The sequence below is a fragment of the Pteropus vampyrus genome, unplaced genomic scaffold (assembly GCF_000151845.1).
Source record: "Pteropus vampyrus isolate Shadow unplaced genomic scaffold, Pvam_2.0 Scaffold29, whole genome shotgun sequence".
Lineage (NCBI taxonomy): Eukaryota > Metazoa > Chordata > Mammalia > Chiroptera > Pteropodidae > Pteropus > Pteropus vampyrus.
Window position 1 is genome coordinate 10,560,395 of NW_011888810.1, and position 12,214 is coordinate 10,572,608.

A 12,214-nucleotide genomic window follows, 5' to 3' on the forward strand; every position below is an offset into this window, starting at 1 on the left:
GTCTATGGCCAAGCTGTCCTGAATAAGCCCGATCCTGTCTGATCTTGGAAGCTAAGCAGAGCCAGGCCTGGTTAGTACTTGGATGGGAGACCACCTAGAAAGACCAGGTGCTGTAGGTGTTAAAACTAAAATAAATAAATAAATAAATAAACGCATAACAAGGGATTGTAAGCTGACAAGGTCCTTGCAATCTGTGAGGTCAACCAAGGGTTGACTTGCCTAAAAACATTAAAAAAAAAAAAAATGATTGGCCATTAGATTACAAAATGATGAAGCCTGGTTGTTCTGATCTATATATCAGTATCTGGTATCAAATATTTATGCAGCCTCCTCTTCTTCACACCCCAACATGATGCTCTAGAATCTGCCAGAGTGAGTTTCTCAACCTTCTAGTCATATCAGCCTTTTTCTGGCTCAGTACCTTAGCAGACATTCCTTCCTCTAATTAAAAATCCCTTTTTCTATTTCTCTTCTTCCTCCAAAACTATGCTGTCTGTTACAGACTGAAAGTTGGTGTCCTCCTCAAATTTATATGTTGAAAATTTTAACCCTGACTGTGATGGTATTAGGAGTCAAGGCATTTGGGAAACAATTAGGTCATGAGTGTGGAGCCCTCGCAAATGAGACTTTTGCCTTTACGAAAGCTGCACCAGAGAACTCTCTCATTCCTTCCCCCATGTGAAGACATAGCAAGAAGAGGACTATCTATGAAGCAGGAAGAAGGTCCTCACCAGACACCGAATCTGCTAGAGGCTTGATCTTGGACTTCCTGGCCTCCAGAACTGTGATAAATAAAATTCTGTTATTTATTAGACACCCAGGCAATGGCATTTTCTTGTAGCAGCCTGAGTTGACTAAGACAATGTTCCTCTTCACCTGCAAAATCTGTACATTTTCTAAGGGCCAGTTCTAAAGTGAAATTGTTTTTCTTAGTGAAATCTTTCCTAAACATATGTAATAGTTTTCTGTTTTAGGGAAATCTGTATATCTCTGTGGTATACTGGACTCTTACCACTTCAGCAACAATGTTCATAATTTCCTCAGGTAATAATAAATATAGTTAAAATCGCCAGTTCTTCTTTTAAATATATTCACTGTAGGAGAGTTACATGACACAATGGTTAAGATGGCAGGATTCAGTGTTTCATTTCCTGCATTCCCATTCAGACTTCACTACTGATGGCTACATGAGATTGAGTAAGTTTCTTAATCTTTCTATGCTTTGGTGTCTTCTTCTATAGAGGAAGATAGTAAGAGAACCACCTTGTATATAGGGTGATTTATATATAATAAGTTTGTACTTAATATACTAATATTTAAATATATTATATTTAAGTAAAATAAATAATTACCATAAGGTTTAATCTGTCATTTGAGATGTCCTTGGAACATAATAAGCACTTGATTAATTCTAATCATTTGAAATATTAATAATGTTAATATTATTTCAACCTTATTTTTTTTTAGTTATTTCATTTTCACAGACAAGAAACTGAGACTCAAAAAAGAAAGCCATCTTAACCCACAACTTAGAGATAACAAAAAAATGGGTACTATAACAGATAATTTAAAATATGTGTAAATGTTCCTTATATACACATGCCCTTCATCGTGGGTCCAGCACGATGAGTTTATTATCCAACTTAGGATGCTAGATATTACTTCCATACACCTGTAATTACCATCTCTGCCCAACCATAGCAGGTCTCTGGCAACTTGCTCACATTTCATCATGCAAATTGTAAAATAGGTTAGAAATAAGTATAGCATTCTGTCATCTGGCATCTAATTTATAATATTAGTGTACTAACAACACTAAGTATTGTCTTATCGCCTGTTACTCTTTTACATTTTACTGTGTCGAATCATCAGGAGTATTATACTGCTTAAAAAATACTCTATAAACTGAATATGCTTTCCTTAAACTTATGACAGACTATGTTCTGATTAAATCATAATATGCCAAAAATACAAGTAAGAAATGTATATATTTTTAGGTAATTAACAGTTGGAATTAGAGATGAATAGCACTTCCTCCCCCTTACCAGTTGGCTAGTGATTATAACTGGTATTTTTGTCCAGCAATTTTTATCATCAGTCTTTCTTACAGAAACTAACAGCCACTTCATCTTTTCAGCTGCTGTAATTCATCCAATTTCATATAAGAACTACAGAAGACAGAGTTGAAATCAGAGAAGAAAAATACCACTTCTCAGAGTTTTAGGCACCACTGATATTAATCAAATGAGTAGTATTTAGATATTTTTGCAATAATTGATGTAGAGGGTTAAATGAAAGACTTATTTTTCTTGCTATAGAAATTCTCCCAAAATGTGTTGTTTTTTATAGTTCTCACATTTCTAGAATGACCTATTTTTTTCTTGTCAATTATGACACTAACAAAGCTACTTCCCAATTCTACATCTTCAAAAGCAAGGATCATAGGGTTAGTCTAGGGAGCTACAGTAAAGCCTGCTAGACTCCTTTCCCCAAGACAGACAAATCAGACAGACCTTGAATCAGTATTGAAATTATTATGATAAAAATAGTTGCCCTCATTTACGTGCCAGATTTGCCTCTGAAGGAGAGAAGATTCCATTAGTAGGAATATTTATTCTTTCAGAAGCATTTGCTTTACAAGGCAGTATGCTAGATACTTAACGGATATCATTATAAATCCTGAGAAATCGTTGCTAATTAAGTCTGATTGTCGCCATTTTACAGGGCAAACTGAAGATATGAGTGGTTAAGGTACTTCTCAATTTCATATAGCTGCAACAAAGCAGAGCTGGGGATTAATTCTGGCTGAACTTATTTGACTCAAAAATTTATGTTATTTTATACTTTCAGCCTATGTTGAGTTAGATGCTGAGAGATGAAAAGGAGATGACTGTAGAACTGACATTAAAGTAAAAGGAACTCTGGGAGGACCTGAACGAAGGGAACAGTGAAAAAAACAGAAACCTGGGAGGGGTGAGATGAGAGCCTAAATGTTGCTTACATTTCTTTAATACTTCTTGTGGACTACAGACTGTTTTCAACACTATCCACCATTAATCCATGAAATATGAATTGACATCATTTTTGAATTCTAAGTTACCAGGAGTATGATGATTCACAGATAGGAAACAGCAAGGGGAAGGAAAATAAGTTTTCTTCAGCCTCACCTCAGCTAACTGAGATAGTTTTCTAAGCTATGTGTCCAATTATAGGGCCAGGGGTCTATGCCAAATTTTCAGGGCATTCTAATAAGTTATATAACAATAATGAAAAATACATAAAGTTAATGTTAATTAAACATTAAAATTAACTAACATTAATTAAAAATTAATTTGAAAGATTGAAAATTCACATAGAATGTAATATAAAGTGTTTTGGTGTAAGTTTTAAATTGACCCACAAATAAATCTAAATACTAGTATTTTATTTTATTTTTAAATAAATAAAATTTATTTCATTTTATTTTACTTTGCAATAGGGTCATGTGTTATACTTTTTCTACTCATAAAAATTTTCATCATAGTTACCTAATTTTTAATATGGAATAGTAACTATTTTAGAATAATTTTAAAATCCAAGATAGTTAAGTGAGTCCTTTGGTTTAGGAAAATATTTCTATCTATTAGTATGGTTTGTAATTATCATAACCGAATTTATCCCTTAAATTTTAGGTTTATAACTGTTCCTGGTTCAAACCAAGCTCCTCCTGAGTAATGGCCTCAGTTTACTTCAAATCTAACTCTTTAAGATAGGGTTCCCTGCCCATTACAGCTGTCCAGTTACAAACACCCTGGATTTTCTTTTGTAAGTTGCCCCACAGGATAACTCAGTGTCTCTATAAAGTCCAGCTCATTGGGCAAGCCTGCACAATCAGGTTTCAAAGATGGAAGTCAGTGTGATAAATAATATCATACTCCAGATGGTCACAGAGACCTTTCTTTTCTTTATTGTTGAGAGGCAGAAATGCAGACTCCATTTGTGAATGTTGTCACAGTCAATTGTTTGTAATAAACCCGTGTGTGTTTTCATTTTAACACTTTGTAAAAAAGTGTTAATTTGTGAAAAAAATAAAATTGATGCCATGATTTCAGGAAAGTCCCACCTTGCCTAAAAATATGTAAACACCATAAAGACTATCTACATTCTTCATATACAGGCAACAGACTTGCATAGCTGACAAGCCATGGGATTTAGAGTTAGAGGAAGAAAGATTAGAAAGCCAACTACATAATTTAGCAACTGGATAACTTAGAGTGTTTCAGAAACGAGACTCTGGGATAAGTATTAAAGTACAAGTAGCTAATTTGGTAAGCGATTACAGGAGTGGGGAAATGACAAGGAGGAAGTGAATTGATTAAAGGTGCTTATAGATACAAGTTACTATCATAAGCGAATAGAGCTCAATCCTGTTGGAAAACCCTAAAAATCAGTAGAGAATGTTCTTAAGAGCTATCCCACCGAAAGAGCAAGAAAGCTGGGTTTTATATACCAATATCCATCAGTTATTGGTGAAGAGCTGTTATGAGGATGTGTTAAGTAGTAACTGTGATGCTTTCTAGCATGAAGTCAACGCTCCACATATTTTTCCCTTCATTCAGGGTACCAAGTGTTGCCCCTGTCCATTGTCTGGAGGATGATATCTGGGGCATCCCTCCCTTCTCTTTCAATTTGCTCATTTTGGCCTGGAAACTTTTTGAAAAGCTAACAATAATGTGAAAAAAGCATTTTAATATTTTCCTAAGTAGTGCATAAATAACAAATCTATGTTTGCTGTTAATATTGTCAAGGCTGCTTATTTAAGATTATCTAGGGAAGTAAAATTATTATGATTCTCCAATTATTCCTAATATTATTTAGTAATTATTAGATATTGGAAAAATTGTTTCTTTGCTTAGAGATTCACATTTGTCATCTGAAGCAAATAAAAAATAAAAATAGGACTTCTGACTTAGTATCAACAAATATAAAGCTACCCGTCCTTGTAGGTTTGATGGATGACTTATCGCACAATTACTCAGCATGTTCAACACAACACTCCCAAAGATCAGAAGCAAGATGCAAGGTTTGAACATACAGTAGATCATAATTTCCATTTAGGATTTAAATTACATCTAAGATCATTTTGAGATCTAATAGTCAAGAAACCTAGGATTTTCTGTCCTATTGTAAGTCTAAGAATATTGAAGTAGATCAATTGTTTATTCAAATAAAATTCTTTGTGAATTACAACTGTATGAGGTCAGAAAAAACAAGCTGGTTCAGTTTAGGCAGGCATGTGGATTTGCAACTGAATGTTTAAGTATCTGAGGCACCCCACCTATTGACCCTTGAGGCACATCTGAAGAACTCTTGAGCTCTAGGCATTCATTAAACTAATCCTAATGAGTACAGGTGGCTGGACCAGCTCATAGCTGGAGGTGAGGCCAGGAGTAAAAGTGGGCATCGTGACTCCTGAATGACATTCTTCCCAATACTCAGGGCTCAGTGCACATAATAAGTCCTGACATAGTTTTCTGGTGAAGAAAGTCCAATAAATTTCCTCAGTAGGCTTCCACAACACAAATCACTCTTGGTTAAACTGCTCCAGCAGGATTTAGAGGCAGGAAATAGCACATTCCCTAACATTATTGTGAAGAAAGATTGTTTCAAAAAAGAGGTATGCTGGCTTAGATATGTGGTATCACAGTGTACAGCTTCCAGACAAAGTATAGTACAAAGACAAACCACCAAATAATAACCAGAAAAGGGAGATGAGTACATTGTATGTGGAAAACAGAAACTGAGGCCACATAAATAAATAAGCAATGTGAAATACAGTAAAAGGAGAAGAGGTCATTACTGTATTATAGCAGCTAATATCAATACCAAAGTTGTAATTAGAAAAAAAAAAACACACACACAATATTTTTGATAACTATGCTATTCATTCTGATTTCAACAATATTTATGAAGTTTGGTCATTACGCTCTTTAACCCTGAACAAGTAGTATAAGAATTTTTTGTGTGTCCTAACATTTTTGGAAGCAATTGATATGCACAGATGGAATGCTAAATAGATAGTGTAAAACTGTTTACGTTATATTTTCTTTTCCTGAATGGCAGCTTTACCTACATTTCAGTAATGTCTTAATTAAATTACAATGTTTTGTCAACAGGAGGTCAAGAACTTTAGTGCTAGCCAGAGGTCATCAAGATTCAATACTCCTTTTTGTTGGTGGGTTGATCCTTTTCAATTTCTCACTAGTTTTATACAATTAAGTTCCCTGTAATTATATAAAAAACACAAAAATTTGATTTTTACATATATTTAAAACTAAAATCTCCATCTATTACCAATCATTAATACACTTTAACACCACCGTTTTTCAAAATCTGTTTAAAGTTTTAATTTAATTTGTTTCATATGATTTGACAACATTTTTATAGACTTGCCTGCAGTAGAAAAATGTTGATATTCTGATTATGATGTATTTTTAATTTCCTCATTAAATCAACTATCCAACTTTTTACTTATTCACTTAATTATACAATTATTTCAATATCTGTTTTCCTAATAAATATTTATTGAGACTTGACTGGGTGTCAGGCACTGAAAATATAGTGATAACTAAGACAAATCAAGTAGCTGCATTTATGGATCTTATATTTAATTGAATCAATTATTTTTTGTTTTCTTTTGTTGGTTATATTATGCCTTTAATTTATAGGGAGGATATTTCGTGTCAACTGCCTTGCTAACTCTAATTATGCTGACATACTTGCAAATATGGCCTTGTTATACCTGTTTTTCTGATATGGCAACTATAGGCTCCTATAGGATAGATGATGTGTATGTAATGAAACTGCCAAATTAATAACTAGGCTACATATGGAACCAAAGCCTTTTTGACTGACTGAAAAATACTGTTGCTATCATACCACACTAATCTGAGAGATTTCCAAAGGAGAGAAATGGTGGCTAGATATCTCACAGATTGAAATAGGTAATTGCAGTTTAGCTTGGGAACAAAAATACTCACAGGTCACTACTGTAGTTCGAAGTTATGATAATGGCATAAATAAAAACATTCCTCCATTTTTAATTGTACATAGTATGTAACTTTAAAAAGTAAAACTGACTCTTTTGTGGACACCTCTGGGATTGTATGTCCCTCCCCTGTCCTCATGTGAGCACGGCATAACCTCGCCATCCCCACATCATATTTGATTTGGTTCATCTAGAGTTGGTATATAAAACTACTTATATAAGTTGTTTCATTTCATTCTCACAATAGCAATGTGAGAATTGTATTAGGATCCCATCTAAAGGTCAGGAATCAGAGAATTTACATGGTATGCTTGAGGTCACATGGTTTTGTTCCTTCTAGAAAGGATCCAATGACCCAAAGGAAGTAACATCCATTTTTTATTTATCAGTCTTATTTGAGTCTTAAATTCTTTATGTACCCCTTTCCAACTTGTTAGCTTCTACCTGTCTCATGGGTCGGGCATCATGTCCTGGACCGTTAGGCGAGGTGTAGTGCTCTTCTACTCAGCTTCAGTGTCTTCTTGTGCTCCCCCTGCTACAATCTTCTTTATTTTTTTTTAATTGTTCTATGGATCTTTTTTTATGATGGTCTAACCACAAACTGTCTAGCCACTAGAGTCTAGGAACAAATAAACCTTAGATATCTTTTTATTCTAGGTGCTTGATACAATGTGTATCATACTGACTACACTGAATAAATGTTTTTGAATGAATTAAGTGATACATCTTTAGTTTCCAAATAGCTACATTCTCAATTTTGCAGTCCTATTTTCTTATATGATCTCATAACAAGATGTGACCAGAAACCCCTCATATAATTGTCATTTTCAAAAAAGATAGATTAAAGGGGGAACGTTCCAAATGACACTAAATCACATTTTCACCATCTCAGAGCAAGGAGTGAGTTAAGCCATTAACAGAGATTACTTCATGTATGAAGAAATTTACCAGTGAGGTATTATCTTTCCACTTAACAAATGGAAAAATCACGGTAACTTCCAAGCTCCCACAAGGAGTGAATGGGAAGCTGTGATTTCTGCCCTGTCTTTTGTCCGCTACATTGTGCTAATGGCCATTGAACGGCCAATGAAATCCAAACTCTTCACCATGAATTACAAAACTCTTTGAGATTCTTTTCTGCCTTATTTTTCTAGGTAATAGCTATTCGAATCTTCTTTTAGATAGCTTGCTCATCAACTATTAATTTTTCTAGATTGGAGTTTTAAACATGCAGTACGTTCTGACTGATCTCACTTCCCTGTGACCCTCCCTCTGCACGCAACCCTTGACCAATATTTACTTATACTTCAGTTCACCTTAAGTGCCCTTCCTAGGTTAAACAAGATTTTTTGCTTTAGTTATTTTCTAATATCATCTGTACTGCTGTTTTGCACTCATCAAAATCAAAATTAGACAATTATATTTCAGAATTTCTATTTAAAGCCTATATTCTCTTCTAGACTATAAACTCTATAAGGAAATAGTTTATAACAACATATTTGGCGGGTGGGGTTTGGACTTTTTTGTTTCAAAATATTTTTTAACTTTTTTTTTATTTTTGAATTACAGTTGACATACAGTATTATGTTTCAGATATACAACATAGAGATGAGACATTTATATAACTTTCAAAGTGATCACCCTGATAAATCTAGTACCCATGCTATAATAACTGTATGATGCCATACATAGTTATTATAATAGTACTGATGATAGTCCCTATGCTATACTTTACATCCCCATGGACATTTTGTAATTCCCAATTTGTATACTCCTCAATCCCTCCCCACACTTCAACCATCCCCCCAACCCCTCTTCCATCTGGAAACCATTAAAATGTTCTTTGTATCTATGAATTTCTTTCTGTTTTGTTTGTTTATTTGTTTTGGCTTTTAGATTCTACGTATAAGTGAAATCACATTGTATTTCTCTTTCTCTGTCTGACTTATTTCACTCAGCATAACCTCTAGGTCCATCCATGTTGCAGATGGCAAGATTTTATTCTATTTTATGTCTGGGTAATGTTCTATTGTAAATTCGCACGACTTCTTCTTTATCCATTCCTGTGTTGCTAGACACTGATGTTGCTTCCATTTCTTGGCTATTGTAAATAATGCTGCAATAAGCAAATTAGTGTTTGGGTTTCTTTGGATAAATACTCAGAATTCTCTCTCTTGTTATAGCCTTTGTTTTAAAGTCTATTTTGTTTGATATAAGTAGTGTAGTTCTGGTGCCTATCGAGTATGTCCTTTGGGTATGTCATTTGTGGGTGATGCTTGGGTGTGGTCTGAAGCTGGCCACTGGGTGTGTTAATTCTGGGGTCCCATTAGCAGGGGCGGGGTAAGGTAGGAGGGGGCCTCTGGTGCAAGCCAGCCATTGCCTGTGTCCTGCCCTGGATCAGTTGGTGTGAACTACAAAGCAATCTGCAGATGATGCCACTCATTCTGTGTTGGGAGTTGCCTGGAAGAGGTAAGCTGCAAACTGAAGCAGGCTGCTGCTAGTGCCGGGCTTGGGGCTGCTTACCAAGAGGTATGGGGTATGCTGAGGCCAGGTATTGTTTGTTTGGGGTTTGTGAACCCTTGAGAGATTTTAGAAAAGTCCACAGCATGAGCCAAGATAGGCTATACAAAAACAAATTTTGAATGAATGTATACTAAATTGAAAATATCAGAAATGAAAACGATTTGATAGGCAATTTTGATTCCTCATGGAACACTTGAATTCTCTCTGCATGATGACCCCATATGTCTAACCCTTATTTTTTAAAATTCTATATCATCTTTAACAACGAAGACTTTTCCACTTATTGCTACTTTTCCATCAATGTTTGATTAATGTTGAAAAGTTTGAACACCTTTAAGAGATTTGTAAGCCTAGAAATGCTACAAAGGTAATTTATTTTTAAAATAATAAAACAATCATTTACATAAAAATCTTTTGTGGTAGTTACATAATATCAGTATGTTATTAAAATAACAAAAGAACCTCAATTGATAATACTGCACGAGATTTACAATGATGTATAAAATATAATGAAAATAAACACAGAGACCTATGAAAATGGCCAGTGTAACAGCTAAATCACATAGATGAAGAAGGCACAAGCTTTATAGTGATTTGTAATTTCAAATGAGCCTGAAGGTCAATCAGACTAAATATTCTCCTTCTATGTCTTTATCTTCCTTTATTGGGTTTGCTGAGAACAATAAAAACCTATAAGTCAAACCCAGATTTTCTTCTAATGCAGATATCCATTTTATTCTCATTTTAGTGGACCTCTGTCCCCGATGACTATCAAATAGGAATCTCGATGTATTCTCCATTCGAGCTTTCTTTCACAAGACAGCAGCCTTATGCATAGCAGATCAGTGTCATAAGATATTATGTGTTGACCTTTGGTTTCAGGTTACATCCAGAGAACAATGTCAGTTGCTATTAAACGTTTATTTGAAAAAATTTCATCTGCCTAAGAATTTCACTTTGCATGATTGACATCTCAGGACTCAGACCAGAAAAAAAAAAAATTAAAAAAAAGAAAAAAAAATAAGTATTTTCAAATTCTAACTTTTTTTTATTCAGATGTATATGCCTTTGATAATTCTAGTCTGCATCTACAATAGCAGTCATTCCCTAAAGCAAACAACTGCCCCTTGACTTTGAAACCTTCCACTTGAAATCTATATACAGTTCTTCTCTCAGGTCTATGGAGAACACTGATCTCTATTTATAGTGGTGTACAGTATGTTTTCATAGGTCTGTATAGGCAATGAATTCACTTAAACATTGTACTCTAAACATTTAATAATATTATAATGTTGACCACCTTTCCTTGAAAAATAGAAGCACGTGCCCCCTGAATGTTACATGGTAAGGCAAGGAAATCGTGAAAAAAAGTAAGACTGATAAAAGTCTGATCGTTAAACTTAAGTGCCTATTGGATGATATTTAACCAAATGACACCTGTGATGTGTGTGTGTGTGTGTGTGTGTGTGTGTGTTAGGGGGTATTTTGTGTATTTCTTTTAATGATATCCAAACCATCTACATCATCCTTTCTGAAAAGGAAAAAGCAATGTTTTTAGCACATGTAATATTTATACCATTTCATCCTCCCAATAATCTTGTGAAGTATTATCACCAATATGGACAAATGATGGTTCAGAGAGATTAATTAATAGCCCAAGGTCACATGTCAAATGGGTGATTAAATTCAAATTTGAAAGCAGGATTATAGAAAAGGAAAATCTGTATTGTTTCCAATCATCTTTATCTTTTAAGCAGCAAAAGGCCATATGTGTACCTTCATATTGTCTTTCCTTGACACTTAATCCAATCAATTCAACAAAAGCCCCAGAGCTCTATGTAGAATTTTCCAAAGGATAATGCATTGATTTTCTAAATTTGGAAAGGGTTGCTTTCAGACCATATGCAGAAAAAGAAGAAAAAAAAAAAGAGAGAGAGAGAGAGGTATAGTTCACTATTGAAAGATGAATGTTTCCAAAAGAGATACTTCCAAGGAATAAAGTGAGAAAAATAAAGTACCTATTGAGTGAGCAAGCCATAATGTCATCAACTAGTTTTAGACACTGTGCTCTGCAATGAATCACCTTCTAAAGCTTAAAATATCACAAAGCTCAAGCCAAGCTTTAGCAAATGAAGAGTTATGGAAAGCTTGATGCTATTAATAATAAAAACAATTTCAGGGATAATGTAAGAAAAGAGAGAGAGAGAGAGGGAGAGGGAGAGAGAGAGAATATAAAAGAGGAAGAAAGGACAAGAAAAAAGGAAAAGCAATGTTTTGTGTTTAAGAATCTGACTTTACTTTTTGACTCTCGGGAAATTAAAGAGAAAGTGTAGCTAGATTTTTTTCTACTATGTGTCATTTCTAGTTGCAGTAGATGATTGGAAACGATGAAAGAAGCAATGATAAATAACTATCAGAAGGGAGGATAACGACTAATAATGTCTTTCAGAGTCACATTTACCAGATTTGAGAATGAAAGTGTTATCATGTTTGAAAATGGACAATTTTATTATATCTGAAAAATTCAGTAGGCCCCTATTTGCAGAAATTATTGAAAATAGTGCAGACTTTCAAGTTAAATTAATAATTTTAATCTAAAATTAAACAAATGGCCTTTGGGGGATTTGAAAATTATGCAACTCTTACTCATCTTCTGAAGACCTC

The 12,214-nt window shown here is 34.2% G+C and overlaps 1 pseudogene; it reads left to right on the top strand.

The window, feature by feature from the left end:
- On the top strand, window positions 1-119 carry LOC111737681 (annotated as a pseudogene).
- The last annotated feature ends 12,095 nt before the right edge of the window (window positions 120-12,214 follow it).